The sequence below is a fragment of the Anolis sagrei genome, chromosome 11 (assembly GCF_037176765.1).
Source record: "Anolis sagrei isolate rAnoSag1 chromosome 11, rAnoSag1.mat, whole genome shotgun sequence".
Classification (NCBI taxonomy): Eukaryota; Metazoa; Chordata; class Lepidosauria; order Squamata; family Dactyloidae; genus Anolis; species Anolis sagrei.
In genome coordinates this window covers 24,158,451-24,171,392 of record NC_090031.1, presented here as the reverse complement: position 1 = coordinate 24,171,392, position 12,942 = coordinate 24,158,451, and positions in this window count along the sequence as shown.

The window sequence follows — 12,942 nt, the reverse complement described above, 5'->3', positions numbered from 1 at the left end:
AGCTGGAAGCGCGACTAAAATGATTAAGGGTCTGGAGAACAAGCCCCATGAGGAGTGGCTTAAAGAGCTGGGCATGTTTAGCCTGAAGAAGAGAATGCTGAGAGGAGACATGATAGCCATATGAGAGGAAGCCACAGGGAGGAGGGAGCAAGCTTGTTTTCTGCTTCCCTGGAGACTATGACACGGAACAATGGCTTCAAACTACAAGAAAGGAGATTCCATCTGAACATGAGGAAGAACTTCCTGACTCTGAGAGCCGTTCAGCAGTGGAACTCTCTGCCTCGGAGTGTGGTGGAGGCTCCTCCTTTGGAGGCTTTGAAACAGGCTGGATGGCAATCTGTCGGGGGTGCTTTGGATGCAATATTCCTGCTTCTTGGCAGAATGGGGTTGGAGTGGATGGTTCACAAGGTCTCTTCCAACTCCAGGATTCTATACTATGACTGTGAGAGCTGTTCAGCAGTGGAACTCTCTGCCTCGGAATGTAGTGGAGGCTCCTTCTTTGGAGGCTTTGAAACAGAGGCTGGATGGCCATCTGTGTGGGGTGCTTTGAATGCAAATTTCCTGCTTCTTGGCAGAATGGGGTTGGACTGGATAGCCCGGATGGCCCAGGAGGTCTCTTTCAACTCTAGGATTCTATGATTTTATATATGCTTATTTTGAAAGAGGATAGTCTCTTTTACACATTTTGAAATCTTATCGATATATTTGAAATTACGCAAACTGGGGCCTTCCTGTAGGTTTGAAGCATCCTGTGATTATTATTCTGCAGTCTGTGTCTGCTGGGGATCCTCTGGTTCTATTAGAGACCCTAAATTGGGTCCCAATGCCTAGGTCCGGTCACGGGACACAGAAGGAAGGAGTCCAGTCCCAGAAGTAGATCAACAGCAAAGCTTTATTTCATCATCCGACACCCATACAGTACACGCAGGTATCAGCACTTACAAGTGACTGCCGCACCCCTCCTTGACTGTAGCAAGCTTTTATAGACCAACGTAAACAAGGTATGTCATGGTGATGTGGAGATATTGGAAATATATTTATATATATATTTATTTATTTATATTCTGCCCTTCTCACCCCGCCGGGAGGAGCCCCCGGTAGTGCAGTGGGTTAAACCCCCGTGCCAGCAGGACTGAAGACCAACAGGTCACAGGTTCGAATCCGGGGAGAGCACGGATGAGCTCCCTTTGTCAGCTCCAGCTCCTCATGCGGGGACATGAGAGAAGCCTCCCACAAGGATGGTAAAACATCAGGACATCCGGACGTCCCCTGGGCAATGTCCTTACAGACGGCCAATTCTCTCACACCAGAAGCGATTTGCAGTCCTCAAGTCACTCCTGACACAACAACAACAACAAAAACCCGCCGGGCACTCAGGGCGGATCACAACGCACATATACATGGTAAAAGTTCAATGCACCGGAACTAGCTGGGAGTCAGCTGCATTAAGATCAATATTGACTCATGGTCATGAGTTCAAAGCCAGCCTGGGTTGGAGTGAGCTTCTGACCAATTTGTGTAGCTTGCTGTTGACCTTTGCAGCCCGAAAGATACATGCATCTGACAAGTAGGAAATTTAGGTACCGCTTATGTGGGGAGGCTCATTTAACTAATTTACGAGACCATAAAAATCTCCAGCAAGCATGCAAAGAATGAGGAAGTATTTCATCAGTGTCACAAATGGATGTTGAAGCGACAGCTCCCCTGGTGGCCAAAATACCCTCATCAAAAAGCTGGAATGTTAAATAGCCTCTGAATGTCTGTCTATATATGTTGTGTGTCTATGGCATTATTTATTTATTTAGAACATTTTTACCCCACCCTTCTCAGCCCCTGGGGGGACTCAGGGCGGTTTACAATTGGCAATAATTCATAAAACACAGAATAACAAATATAACAATTAAACATAAACATTAATAAATAAAGATTAAAACAATATACTTACACTCTGATTAGCTATTGCCCGTCTGGTGGCTGTTTAGCTAGCCATCTACTAATGATTACTCCGCTTAACTTATCCAAATCCTCTTTCATGCCATAGTCAAACATTATTAATCGTCCTTTAACCCGATTGCCCGAAGGCCTGGTCCCACACCCACGTTTTAACCTTTTTTCTAAAGGTGAGGAGGGATGACAATGACCTAATTTCCCCGGGGAGCAAATTCCACAGGCGGGGGGCCACCACCGAGAAGGCCCTGTCCCTCGTCCCCCCCCCCCAAGCGTGTTTGAGACAAAGGCGGGGCCAAGAGCAGGGTCTCCCCAGACGATCTTAAGCTCCGAGGTGGGACGTAGAAGGAGATACGTTCGGACAGGTACGCTGGTCCGGAGCCGCATTGAATGTTTGCCATATATATGTACATTGTAATCCGCCCTGAGTCCCCTGCGGGGTCAGAAGGGTGGAAAAGAAATACTGTAAATAAATAAATAAATGCCATTTAGACACACAACATATATAGACAGAGACACAGAGGCTATTTAACTTTCCAGCTTCATGAGGGTATGCTTTTTGAATTCCAGCCACCGGGGGAGCTGTCGCTTCACCATTCACTTGTGACACTGATGGAGTGCTTCCTCATTCTTTTGCACGCTGCTGAAGAGTTTTATGGCATCGTAAATTAGTTAAATTAGCCTCCCTGCATAAGCGGTACCTAAATTTCCTATTTGATAGATGCAACTGTCTTTCGGGCTGCATAGGTCGACAGCAAGCTGGACAAATGGCCGGAAGCTCACTCTGACTCGGGCTGGCTTTGAACTTATGACCTATCGGTCAGTAGTGATTTCAATGCTTACTTAGGCGATCCCTCGTTGGACGAGTAAGATGGTCTTCCATGATGGGTTTTCTTGTGGATTCGTAGGCGGCTGTGGAGCCCTATTCTTGACCCGCATCTTCTCCCACAGTGAAGGCATTGGTTTCCAGGTGGAAGGCGGTCCCGGTCGGGGTTGGCTTGATGCACCTTCCTCCTGGCACATTTCTCTCTTTCACCCTCCACTCTTGCCTCCTCGAATTCAGCAGCACTGCTGGTCACAGCTGACCTCCAGCTGGAGCTCTCAAGGGCCAGGGCTTCCCAGTTCTCAGTGTCTATGCCAGAGATTTTAAGGTTGGCTTTGAGCCCATCTTTCAATCTCTTTTCCTGTCCACCAACGTTCCATTTTCCGTTCTTGAGTTCAGAGTAGAGCAACTGCTTTGGGAGACGGTGGTCAGGCATCCGGACAACGTGGCCGGCCCAGCGGAGTTGATGGCAGAGGACCATCGCTTTAATGCTGGTGGTCTTTGCTTCTTCCAGCACGCTGACGTTTGTCCGCTTGTCTTCCCAAGAGATTTGCAGGATTTTCCAGAGGCAGCGCTGATGGAATCGTTCCAGGAGTTGCATGTGTAGTCCACGTTTCGCAGGCATATAGCAGGGTTGGGAGGACAATAGCTTTATAGACAAGCACTTTGGTATCCCTACGGATGTCCCAGTCCTCAAACACTCTCTGCTTCATTCGGGAAAATGCTGAACTCGCAGAGCTCAGGCGGTGTTGTATTTCGGTGTCGATTTTAATGCAGCTGACTCCCAACCAGCTGCGCCACAACCCAGTCCACATATATTGTATGTACATTACAAGTACTGAAATGTAGAAAAAATCAAGTTCTCTCTGTATTAGAAAGTCAAGCTGACACGACAAAGGGAAGCTGAAGTATCTGTCCAAGCCACAGGCAAGAGTGGGGTGAACATTCCAGTGAGGGGAGATAAGAAAATCCTGGTACCAACAGATATAAGTAAAAAATAAGAAGTTTATCTCCCTCCCTCCTGACAGGTCAAAAGTAGGCCCCTGATGGATGTAAGCTGCTCTCTAGAAGAAATACTGAGACATGCCCCTTGCATGTTGGAAGATATAATTTGATATTTCTATGATGCTTAAGCTGACGTAGTGATGATGTTAACACATGTAGATGCATGTTTCTTTGTTTGCCTACATCTGAAAAGGGAAAGTCAACGCCTTTATCCTCACCCTGGTTTGCTTTTGGATGAGATTCCACACCAAAGTCTCAACTGAAAATAAACATACTTTTCTACCTCCCAGAAAGGATCGCTCTTGGTATTCTCTCCTATCTGCTGGTACTATGGAAAGTTTCCAGGTGTCTTCAGTTCTTCTCCTCTTTGTTCCCCTTCCCATCAGCTTCAGAACATGGGTTCGTGCACTTTCTGTGCACCTGGCCTGGCTTCCTGTTATTCTCTAAGTGTTAGGCTGTCAAAACCACATGTTGTTTTCTACCTATGAACCAGAACAGTCTTGCAGACTCCTGTGCCTAACCACAAACCAATTTCCTATGTATTGCAGCTTAATATCTTAACAGCTTGATATCTCAACCTAACATATTGCATGACCTCTATATGTCGCTTCACTTATTAAATTAGGAGAATTCAAAACTTCTTGTTTTTGTGATTTCTCGGAACAATCTCCACTCTGGTGCTGACATAATGTTCCTTCTCTGCAGGGAGGGGTACATTTCTTCCAAAGCTTTAGCTATTGCAAAGCCTTACCTAAGCCATAGCCTCCTTCATTTCCTTGCCCCGATGTCCCGCTAGGCTGTCATCCTCTGTTCTTACTATGCGTAAGCCTGCCAAGAAAGAATTATCAGAGTTAGAAAGAAGTGGAAGGTTTCAAGAAAGTGAGCGTGTCAGGATATACTCAGTGGATGAATACATACCAAAAAATGAAAGTAGGACGTACTGAGATGCTACTTGAAAGTAGGACGTACTGAGTAGCACTTGAGATGCTACTTGCCGACGTGAGATTGTGAATATATAAATAGAGAGAGCGTCCCTACTTTGCGGATTTTCACTTTTCACTGATGATCCTGGAACATAACACCTGCGATAACCGAGGGAACCCTGTACTTCCCTAGTTCCTTGCCTTGAATGCTTTTGTAATTTTTAAAAATAGTTTCTCACTTTAGCTTCCTCCAACTTGGAATCTTCTCTGGACGTATTGCCCTACAAGTCCCATCAGCTCAAAGCCAATCTTAAAAAAACTCTGGCATAGACACTGAGAACTGGCAAGTCCTGGCATAGACACTGAGAAACGGCAAGCCCTGGCATAGGCATTGAGAACTGGGAAACCCTGGCCTTTGAGCACTCCAGCTGGAGGTCAGCTGTGACCAGCAGTGCTGTAGAATTCGAAGAGGCACAAATGGAGGATGAAAGAGAGAAGCATGCCAAGAGGAAGGTGCATCAAGCCAACCCCGACTGAGACCGCCTTCCACTTGGAAACCAATGCCCTCACTGCAGGAGAACATGCAGGTCAAGATAGGGCTCCACAGTCACCTATGGACCCACCGCCAGTACACTGATCTTGGAAGACAATCCTACTCGTGTGTTTTATGAGTTCCCTGTAAATGTCCTGCTCCTATTTTATCTCATTACAGTCTTATCCTGTATATGTGGCCCACCCATTGTTATTGTTATTGTGATTGTGTTTAGAATGTTGCTGTTGTTTTTGTTTATGCTTTGATTTTATTGCTGTAATATGTTGTCCAGGCTTGGCCCCATGTAAGCCGCTCCAAGTCCCCACCGGGGAGATGGTGACGGGGTATAAATAAAGTTTATTATTATTATTATTATTATTATTATTATTATTACTCGGGCAACGAGGGATTGCCTAAGTAAGTAAAGTAAAAGTCTCATAATCTTCAGTCAGCATGAGACATTACACTGGAAAAAGTCAGGGAGCTGGTGCATATATATGTGTGTGTCTGTGAATGCATGTATCTTTTTATCGTTTCTTAAGTAACAAGTAGTGTAAGGAGCTCCTAGTGGCACAGCGGGTTAAACTGCTGAGCTGCTGAATTTGCTGACCAAAAGGTCAGTGGTTTGAGTGGGGTGAGCTCCCACTGTTAGCCCCAGCTTCTGCCAAACTAGTAGTTCAAAAACATAAATGTGAGTAAATCAATAGGTACTGCTGAGGTGGGAAGGTAACAGCGCTCCATGTCATCATGCCCATGGCCACATGACCTTGGAGGTGTCTATGGACAACACCGGCTCTTCCGCTTAGAAATGGAGATGAGCACCAGAGTTGCGGAGTCGGACTCGTCTACACTTAATGTCAGGGGAAGACCTTTACCTTTACAAGCAGTAAGAGCCAAAACCACCTGGCTAGCATTTCTGTAATTGCAACCAGGTAATAAAGGAGTTGGAAGGTTGCAGTTCTGAGAGGTTTATGTCTTGAGGAGACTAAAGGTTGGAGTATTAAGACGAATTGGGCTACAAAACCAGCCTGCTGCAAGTCAGAAGTCTCCAGTTATCTGGAAGTATCAGGAAAAGAAGGCTGGACAAGTATTCCAGTCTTCAGCCACTGTAAATGGACTGTGTATGTGTGTGTGTGTGTATAAAGTGAATGTTTGTATGTGTGTATGTGGCAGCTTTCTGATTGGCTGCCACTTCTACTGGCCACTGCAACCCCCATGAATGACCGAATTGGACCAAACTTGGCACACAAAACCCCCGTGACCCACTTTATGTCCTGGTGCTGTTTAGGGAAGGATGGACCACGGAGAATTGGATTTGAAGTACTTTCCAATGCTTTGACTCCCGAAGACCATGGCGACCCTCACCATTGATCATGACCAAACTTAGTACACAGGGCCCCCCATGACCCACTCAACATCCTGGTGAGGTTTGGAGGAGGATGGACCACGGATGATGGAACATGCAGTACCTTTACTCACTTCGTGAGACCACTGGGACCAGCATGAATGACGGACCTGGACCAAACTTGACACACATAAGCCCCATGACCCACCTCATGCCCTGGTGAAGTTTGGGGGAGGATGGACCACGGATGATGGGATTTGCAGTACCTTCACGTGATTCACTTTCCACAGAACACTGCAGCACCCACAAATCTCAGACCTGGACCAAACTTGCAACACAGACCCCCCCCCCCCACGACCCACTTTACATCCTGGTGCAGTTGGAACATGGATGATGGGACATGCAGTACCTTCACTAACTTCCTGAGACCACTGTGACCCTCATCAATGACTGAGCAAGACCAAACTTGGCACACCAAGCCCCCTTGACCCACTCTACATCCTGGTGGCCCATGGACGATGGCCCATGGACGATCGGACTTGCATATGGGAGTTGTAGTTCACCCGCTTGGAGCACAAACAAACAATGCCTTTCTCTAATAATCCAGACACCGCTGGGTCCCCAAGCTAGTATTTGTATAAAGTCCGCTGCAAAGACAAAGGTGTGAGTTTACTCCTTGCTCGGAGGGGGAAAGCTTCCATGGCTGTTTGTGATACACATATGAATCTTCATTCTTCCATGACTTGATGGATCTGGACCAAACTTGGCACACAGGCCCTACATTGTCCAACTTGAAATATTTGTGGAGTTTCAATTTAAAATCCACCCAGTTTTGGTCCCAAATATTTAGGTATGTATGTATACAGTTCTCAAATGCAACCACAAGAGAGCGGTATGGCCATTCTCAAAACACCTGCTGGAACAGGAGACTTGTTATTTATTATTATTTATTTTTATTTATTTACAACATTTATATACCGCTTTTCTCACCCCTAGGGGGACTCAAAGCAGTTTACACATAGATCAAAGCGGTTTACACATACGTTACAAATCTATAATCCTGATCAATTAATTTGGATTTGTTCAGGCATTTTAATATTTTTCCCTTTTAATGACACAAGGACTTTGTTTTCAGAGTATTTCAATTATTTTTTAAGCCTTCATACTCATCTGCATTGCTTTAATTTGCATTATGTCATATTTAAATTGCATGCTATGTAAATTGTATGCTAATGCTTTTATGTTCAGCTCCTTTGAGTCACTCAGAAACAAGGGAATTCCAGACAAGAAACAATCAGGGCCAACTAATCACCTCCCAAGAAAGGATTCCCCTAGGCAGCAACCAGCCAGGCTTGGAAGCTTAAAGGCCATTCAATGCTAATCAAAGTGGCCAGTTGCAACATTCACACTTCCCTCAAGTAGGCAAGAGTTATTTCTCACACCCTGGACATCATTCCAGAGATATATAAACCCCACTTGCCTTGTTTCCAACAGGCCTCACAATCTCTGAGGGTGTCTGCCATAGATATGGGCAGAACATCAGGAGAAAATGCTTCCCGAATATGGCCAGACAGCCTGGAAAACTCACAGCAACCTAATAATAATAATAATATTTAGCTTCAGCCATCTTGAATCCCTGTATCGAGGGAAAGACGGGATAATAATAATAAATTCATAGTCATTATTTTTGCTAAATGATAAACTTGAAGTTTGGGCCAAGTCTTACTTACTTACTTACTTAGGCGATCCCTCGTTGGACGAGTAAGATGGTCTTCCATGATGGGTTTCCTTGTGGATTCGTAGGAGGCTGTGGAGCCCTATTCTTGACCCGCATCTTCTCCCACAGTGAAGGCATTGGTTTCCAGGTGGAAGGTGGTCCCTGTCGGGGTTGGCTTGGCGTGCCTTCCTCCTGGCATGTTTCTCTCTTTCACCCTCCACTTGTGCCTCTTCGAATACTGCAGCACTGCTGATCACAGCTGACCTCCAGCTGGAGCGCTCAAGGGCCAGGGCTTCCCAGTTCTCAGTGTCTATGCCAGAGATTTTAAGGTTGGCTTTGAGGCCAAGTCACACTCTCTCAGCCTCAGAGGAAAGCAATGGCAGGCCTCTTCTCAATCAATATTCCCCAAAAAAATGGCTCAGAGGGTGCAATAAACATCTGAACCAGAAGAGGACAGCATGTATTTTTGAAATCTTCCCATGAAGACAAGAGGGAATAAAATCCATTTTTTCCTATGGAAAATAAGACAGCGATATACATATATACCACCCACTCTGAGCCACAATTTTCCCCTTCATGACACTTTCCTAAAAAGCTTAAATCACCCTCATTTCCTAAATAATTTTATTATTTCCCCAATGCGGAATAATGTCTCTGGCAAGTTTACCTTTCGGTCCAGATATGTTATTACAGTGTTCCTTTGCTGCTACGTGGTTCGCTTTTCGTAGACTCGCTGTTTTGTGGGTTTTTGCGTTCCAGTTTATGAATGGTTGTCGTAGCCCAGAGCAGCGTTTTAATCCCGCCTCCTGGCAATGATGGAGGGTGGAAGGGGGGGGGGTTCACCCTCCCCCTCAGGAGAGAGGCAGCCAATTGAGAGATTTGCAAAGCAAATCACAGATAACTAGGAAAAAAAATGTGTGTGGTGCCTTTAAATCTCTCCTCGCTTCTGCCTCACCCTCCGAACACTATATACATATATAGCATCCCAACTTTGCGGATTTTCACTTTTTGCGGGTGATCCTGGAACATAACACGCATAACACCCGTGATCAGTGAAGGAACACTGTATACCATGTTGATTCACAAAGAATGGCTGTGACTTCTGCTTTTCAGGTCATGAAGAATTACGATGGGATTACCTCTCGATTTTTATGTCCCGGAATGGATGAATGTGTGGGAGGAAGAGCATTACTGGTATCGGAAAAGGATTGATTTATAACCTGATATTTGTGTGGGGAAAAAAGGAACCTCCCTTTCTGCTTGAGGAATGTCATATTTACAACTTCCCTTTCAAAAGAACTGACATATTTAAAAATACATATTTCTATGGTCATTTCAGCAGATGACAAACCCCATCCCCTCCAGCCGCATTAGCTGTGGATGATGGTTTTTGTAGTCTAACACATTTGGAGAGCAGCAATTTAGGGAAGATGGGCACATTTTCTCAAAGAATATATGTTTTTGGGACCAAAATAGCCCAAAGGCACCAGGAATCTAATATGTATAGATATTGAAATACTAACTTGGGTCCCTGGCATTGCTCAGGATATTTGAAAGAGTCAATTTTAATTGTACAAAATGTCTAAGGTTGTGGGTGAACTACAACTCCCATGCCAGGTTAATCCCAAAGAATTCAATCAGTACTTAAAGTTAGTTATGTTGGGGAATTTTGTTCTAGATGCATCATCGTCGAGGTCCAGTGTAGCCTCTGGCTGTAGGGTAAACTACAACTCCCACTATGGTGAATCAGTCCCCTCAAACCCCTCCAGTAGGTTGAGTTAGTCCTGGGGGTTCTGTGTACCAAGTGTGATCCATGTCCATCATTGGTGGAGATCAGAGTTACTCTGGTTGTGGGTGAACTACAACTCCCAGAAAGAAAGGTTAGTTCCCCCCAAACCCCTTCAGTAATCAAATTTTGGCATATCAGCTTTGTGTTCCAAGTTTGGTCCACATCCACCTGTGTTAGGGGTTCACAGTGCTCTGGATGTAGCTGAACTACAACTCTCCCAAATCAAAGTGAATTTCCTCCGAAGACCTCCAGTATTTTTTGCAGGTCACGGGGGCACTGTGTGCCAAGTTTGATCTATCTTTGGTGGAGTTCAGAGTGCTCATTGACTGCAGGTGAACTATAAATCCCAGTACCTACAACTCCACAATGTCCAGGCCAATTCCCCTCAAAATCCACCAGTATTCAAATTTGGGCATATCAAGTATGCATGCCAAGTTGGATCCAGATCCATCATTGTTTGGGTTCATAGTGCACACTGGATGGAGGTGAACTACAACTCCTCTAAATCCCTCCAAATGAAGCTGATAGGAGCTTTAAGAGGGTCTTCCTCAGGAGGAGGGACCCTAAGACCCCACCAAAGAGGGTTCGCTACTTTGGCGAGCCAGAGAAGCCTGATTTCAGCAATTTTATTTAGATTAAAAATTCAGAATGAAGCCCACCAAAGTTGAAGAAAAGGCACCGAGGTATTTTTATTAGCGATTCAGCTGAAAAGGATGCGATGTAGCAATCATTCGCCTACAAAGCATACCAGTGCAGAGATCAGAGGCATTCTTATAGGAATTTTCAGGTTTGAAAGTTCAAAACTCCCGCCTTCCGCCCTCCTCCCGGCTCGCAGGTGATTGGCTGATGCGATTCCAGCTAGGGGGGGGGGAGGCGCGGCTGCCCGCCCTGCGTCAGGGCCAATCGCAGAGCTCCTCCGCTCCGCAGGAACCAATGGGAAGACTTCCCCCGCTTCAGTGCTTTGGCGAATCAGGAGAGGGGAGGCGGGACAAAGCAGGGACAATGGGCTGGTGAAGGGATCAATAGTTTTGATGCCCAGGGGCCCAGAATCAGAGAAATCCAGCCTATGACAGATGCCCAGTCTATTTTCCTTGAGTGGATTTGTGATGAGCCCTGATCACCTTATCCGAGTCTTCCTGTTACAATCAGATAAGGCACAAAGGAGAGGCTTGGGAGGAATGTCTAGTTTGAGTGAAGTAAACAAAATTGGGAAGGTGACCTCCTGAGGGTCGTCTCGCTCCTATTCTGAAATCACCAAAAAGTTGGCAAAAAGGAAATTCCAGTCTGATGGCTCCACTTTGAAACCAAATAGGAATTCCAAGTCTTATTGTTCATGTCAGAGTTCCAGTGATATGGGGTTTTCCTTGGGAAACTATAACTCCCTCCAAGGACTGGGGCCCCAAGATCAGGCTCTTCCCTGAAAGCCTCATGGGGTCCTTGCTGTTGCTAGTGTCTGGGCAAATTGACCAAAACTTAACCCCTTTGTGCAGTCTGGTATCCATGCCCTTTGCAGAACTATAAGTTACCATCCCTTATTTGGGGGGGGGGGGGGGGCATGCTTGACTTCACAAAGACCTCCAGTGTGTTTTGTTGGCCACGAGGCTTCTGTGCCAAGTTAGATCCAGATCCATCGCTGGTGGAGTTCAGAGTGCAGTTCTTAGTTTGCAGGTGAACTATACATCCCAGTAGCTACAACTCCTATAAATCATAGTGAATTCTTCCCAAACCTCTCTAGTATGTTCAGTTGCTGATCAATGCCTCTGTTTACTATGCGCCATAGAAAAGAATAGGTAAAGGTTGAGGAAGAGGCAGTGGGCGGGGTCATGCTAATTCCACACTAATTGAGAGAGTAAGAAACCACTGAGATGTCTGTGGTGGAGGAAACACATAAAATCTAGGATGGAATTGTCCCCATATGAAAGCCTTGACTTGGGTGGTGGTCAGTGTGGTGTTGATGGAGGACATTGGGAGAGTTCTTGGACACGTTCATGGTGCTCACTATAACCTGAAATGCCATTGGAGGGAGGGCCTTTGGTGGCTCCTGAGGAGTGGGAGCTAGAGCTGTTTGTGGCAGTGGGAGTTTGTCTGTGGAAGTGGACACTCCAGCCAGACACACATATACATATTTTCAATTTTATTATGTGTATAGATAACCAACCAAACCCAACTAAACCCAACAAAAGATCACGGAGTCGCTGCAAACATTTCTATATATTTTTTATTCCCTGTCGTGGTCCCTGTGAATCATACAAGTGGTATTTCCTGCGCCTGCGCAGAGCCTTTCGGAACCTTCTAGAAGATAAAAGTTACAAAATTTAGATGCAGCCCGCCCACTCCCCTCCGTCCCCATAAATAGCCAGTGGGCGGGCCCAAGCCTCAGTTCTCTTATTCCGCCTAAGCAGACTAAGGAACCATCCTCTCTTCGAGCGTATTGTGCTGGACTGCCTTTGATATCTGTTGGATTGCTATATTGAGTTTGTGCTTGTGCTGTGTTGTGGCTCGTTATGTCGACCACAACATCTTTTAAGCGCTGTGCTAAATGCCCAAACAATTTCCCGGATAACGATGGGCATTCCTTATGTCTCGCGTGCCTGGGGGAAGGACATCTGACTCAGGCCTGTTCCATCTGTCAGGCCTTCACCCCCCAAACGAGGAAACACAGGGAGATGAGGCTGAAGGCAGCGCTGTACGAGCGAGCGCTCCTTCCCTCTGGGCCTCTAATTTTGGTGCCTGGGCGAGATGCTGCGGCGGAGGACTTACCTGTGAAGACCGGGGATCCGGCTTTGCTACAGAAGAAGAAGGCCAAAAAAGCCAAGCCGAACGGCCGCCAAGATGGCGCCCAGGCTTCTTCTCGCTCCTCT